Here is a 4,393-nt window from a genome sequence, read left to right on the forward strand (position 1 = left end):
ACAGGGAGCCTGCGCAAGGTTCAGAGGCCAGCCTAGTGTGGGGGCTCCCTGCCCTGTCCTGAGGCTCACTCCCTCCACAACGCCCCCGCAGAGCACCTCACCTGGAGGCTGGGTCAGGTGGTCTGACCTCCAGCCACACACAGTCCCCGGCTGTGGAGAGAGGAAAGGGTGCCCTGCTCAGAGTCCCCCAGCATGCCACCCAACTACTCCTGTCCTGCCCTGTCCCTCCAGACCAGTATCTGTTCCCAGCAGACCACAGACGGGGGCGGCTAGGGGACACTCCTGTCCTCCTGCAGGAAAAGCTGGGGCCCTGGCATCCTCCCTGAGGGCCTAGCACGCCCGTGCGAACAAGCAGTTGAAGCTCGCCAGCCCAGGGGATGACATGGCTGCAAGTGCTGGCCTGCCTAGCTGTGAGACAGGGGCCATCGCAGGCCACGGCCACCGCCCTGGTCTAAGTAAGGGTTGCTTTGAGCTGGAGGCAATCAGGGAAGAGCAGACGTAGACGGTCTGTCTGCCACCCGCTCTGTGCCTGATAGCAGGTTATCAGTGTCTGTGAAGGTCCCCCTCCCGGTACAAAGCAGGGGAGACCAGCGCTGTCACACACACACACCTGACCACGCCCTCGACTCCTGTTAGCCTTCTCACTACTTCCCAACATTTCTCTTAAAATTCCTCCTCCTTTGTCTAAATGGCATAAAACCCTGAGCTCCCAGCCATTTCCCAGGGAGGTTTTTCTTTTCTTTCTATGAGGCCCCGCCTACCTCACCCCACCCCACCCTCACTCCACCCCACCCACACACACACCACCACCACCACCACCACATAAAACTAACATCAAATAAATGTCTCTGGGGGCCGGCCGAGTGGCTCAGTTGGTTAAGAGTTCGCTCAAGAGTTTGAGCTCTGGCAACAGAGTTTCGATGCCCAGCCCGAGCTGAGCTGCCGCTGAGCTGCCAACAGGTGGCAGGATGGCTCAGCTAATAAATAAATAAATAAATAAATAAATAAATAAATAAATAAATAAATAAATAAAAATAAATGTCTCTGTTTTTTCTCCTGGGAATCTGTCTGTGGTCAGTTTATTTTACAGACCTGGAGCTCTGCCAGCAATTCCTGGGCCAGGAAAACAGAGACCCTGAGCGTTTGCTATGCCCAGGAGCTAAAGGTCTGTGTCACATACTCATTTTTATTTGTTTGATTATTCGTTTTCACAACCCTTGAAAAACAAAAGCCATTCTTAGCCCCTCGCCATACACACACAGGCCACTAGCTCCATTTTGACCTCTTGGCAATGTCTCATATGCCCCCACCCCCAACATCACCCACAAAACAGTCCTAAAGTCNGGTCGAGCATGGCTTTCCATAAAAGCCGCTTCAAAGACAAAAATCACTTACTTGCTGGGAAAACCAAAACGCTGAGGTGCCTTGAGGGGGGAAAAATAGAAGTGGCTACTTGCCTGGCTTTGGGGAGCGTTTTAAAAGTTAAAAAACAGGATTTTGTTTTGTTTCTAAGATTCAAGTACATCAGAAAGATCTCATTGAAGCATGTCGCCGTCTCGATGATCAACAGAGTATCCACTGTTGAAATTCATTGCCCTTGAGCTATGAAAAAATTCGACAGCCTCCTTTACATGAGTAATCAGGGAGAGAGCAGGTGGTTGACTTCGGGTTGGTAAATTGCATTTCTCTGTTTTAGAAATCCCACAGTTGCGATGTGGCCTGACGAGGCCCCTGTGCGCCATTAACCTGCCGCCCGGGGCCTCTGCCCTCCAGGCTCCTGCCACATTCCCCAGGCCAGCCGTTGTGGGAGCTGCGTACCGTTATCTCCCTTCTAAATTAAAATTGTGACTCGTTCAGTCCCATTTACACAAAGCCTCGGCTTTGACACATGCAATTACGACGAACACGGGGCCGACATGATTGCTAAGGGCTCAGAAAGAGAGTTTAATCAGAGAACATGGAGTTGTTCCGGCCGGCTTATAATTTCAGTGCTTGCTGTTCGTTCGTGTTCTTATGTGTTCAGATAATTAGATACACTGGTTCTTGCTTCCCGAGAGGCCAGAAAGGGCAAAATTCCTATTCTTTTTACATTAAAAAGATTAAATTATAATATAGAAAATCTGTAACTTCGGGTAGAAATGACAAATTCACACTACATTAATTTCAGTGCTTACAAAATGTTACCAATAATTTGTGCGTTCTTTCTTCTCTTGTAGGTGCATGTGAATTAATTACCTATCCGATTTCGATGTCTTTCAAGTCAGCTTTCCACAGACAACTCTGAAATTAAAAGAAAATAGGGTTTGGTTTCCTCTCGCCCAGTGTATTTGTTTCAGATGTTTAACCATTTAGGCCTTTGTACGTGTACATGCGAACACAGACATTAACACATGTGCTTGCCTATGAGACACCATGGGAGGCCAAGTCCACAGGATGCGTAATTACGAGGTGAGAGGGAACTTTCAACCTGAACCACTGCCAATCAGGGCAGACGCACCACACTCCAGAGGAGGGGCAACTGAGAACCTGAGTCCGCGGGTTTTATAAGGAGGGTCTCCCCAGGGGCTCCAGCATGCAGGGTGGGGGGGTTGTGCTGTCATGGGCTCCCAGCTCCACATCCTTGTCCAAACAATGGACTGAGTGCCCAGCCAGCCTGGCTGCACGCTTAGTGCCAGAAGCAGCTCTCTTGGCAAACAGACAGTGGACGTCCAGTTCCCCATAGAGTCCGGGGTCCCTCAGACAGGGTGACCATCCACTGAGCTCCCAGCTGTGGCAGGCGCTGCCCCGGGCAGCCAGGACAGGCCGCAGTGGGAGACTGTGCTGGCTGATAGTGTCCCCAACTCAGGTGTCCCCAGAACCTGTGATGGTGACCCCATCTGGAAATAAGGTCCTTGCAGATGTCATCAGGCTGAGATGGGGCCATACCGCTTCGGGTGGACCCTAACCCAATGTGACTGCTGTCCTTATAAGGAGGCCACGTGAAGATACGACAGAGGAAGAGGCCCAGTGACTACGGAGGACACTGGGATCAATGCACCTACAAGCCAAGGAGCTGGGGGAGCAGGAAGAACCCCCCCTAGAGCCTGCAGAGGGGGCGCTGCCCTGCTACTCCTGCGTCTTGGACTTCTGTCCCCAGACCTGGGAGAGGACGTTGCTGTGAGCTGCCCAATCTTTTCTCTCCTACGGCAGCCCCAGCAAACTCACACAGCTGGTGCCCGACACGAGAAGCCAGAACAGAGACCTGCCACGTGCAGAGAGACACGCGGAGACAGCAAGTGAGAACAGCAGTGACAAAGCCCCAGAGAGGGACACCACGCTGGTCGGCCACCTCCAAAAGCTAAGGGAGACGCCGGAACACATGCTCCCTCCAGGCCTCGGGAGGAGCCAGCCCTGCCCACACCTCGATCCCAGACTTCTCCAGGCTGAGGGGCAGTAAATTCCTGAGGCTTGTGCTGCCTTGTTACGGCCACAGGAAGCAGATAATTTAAAAGAAGAGACTTAATTTAGGTTTGGTTAACCAACCAAGAAGGCCTCTCCCAGAACACGGCGTTGCAGCTGAGACATGAGGGCGAGTGGGGGACCCCGGTGAAGGACTGGGGTGCACCACACAAGCTGTCAGGACTTCCGTGGTCCCTTCCTGTGTAAGAAGCCCATTGAAGCCTTGTTGTATGACGGCATTAGTGTAAAAACTTACATATTAATATTATGCAGTAAAGCATTGCTCTGACCTAACAATTCTTACTTTTTTCTCATTCTAAATGAAAGTAAAGCAATGTGTGTGTGTGTGGGGGGGGGCCTATAGGTCTCATGGGGCCTGGCCCTGCGCCCACGTCGGTCCTGCAGGCCAGGCCAGAGGTGACAGATTATTCAATCCCAAGAGACCTGGGAATCCTGTGAAAGGGTTTGTTCCCTTTTGGGGTCCCCTTGTCTGCTGTATAGGAAGTGGATCACAGGATGGTTTTCTGCAGCCTGGGCAGGGCAGGCAGGGTGCGAGCTGCAGACCCGTTTCAGCCTTTGTGTGGGCTTGTCAGTCATGGGGCGCAGGAGGGAAGAGAGGGCTTGAGCGACAGGGCACAGGGCCCTTGGCGTGTATGGTCATTTAACCAGGCAGGTTGAGTCCGTCCAAGGTCGGGGCTGCCTCATGCGGGCGAAGCTGAGAGAAACCCGGCCGGAAGTCTCTTAGGCCCCAAAGGCACTTACCTGCTGAAAATCCAGCCACTGGCCGGCCTATTGCTGCGCCAGTGGATGCACTGTCCCTCTGTCTTTCCGTGGCCCTGTCTAGGCACCGCCCTGGCTGAACAGCACCTGGCCTCCGGGGCCTCTCCTACCGGAGACACAAACCGGCTCTTCTCCAGCTCCCGCCGCCTGCGGGGCTCAGAGCCGCCGGCCTCGG

General features: G+C 53.1%; 1 long non-coding RNA gene across 1 annotated transcript; it reads right to left on the reverse strand.

The window, feature by feature from the left end:
• Positions 1 to 1,402: 1,402 nt before the first annotated feature.
• On the reverse strand, positions 1,403 to 4,378 carry LOC109371705 (uncharacterized). The gene is made up of 3 exons (XR_002121911.1): positions 4,201 to 4,378; positions 2,175 to 2,280; positions 1,403 to 2,081 (listed from the first exon to the last, which is right to left on the reverse strand). It is a non-coding gene; the product is annotated as an uncharacterized LOC109371705 (long non-coding RNA).
• Positions 4,379 to 4,393: the final 15 nt, after the last annotated feature.

This window comes from Hipposideros armiger, unplaced genomic scaffold (genome assembly GCF_001890085.2).
Source record: "Hipposideros armiger isolate ML-2016 unplaced genomic scaffold, ASM189008v1 scaffold_585, whole genome shotgun sequence".
Taxonomy (NCBI): Eukaryota; Metazoa; Chordata; class Mammalia; order Chiroptera; family Hipposideridae; genus Hipposideros; species Hipposideros armiger.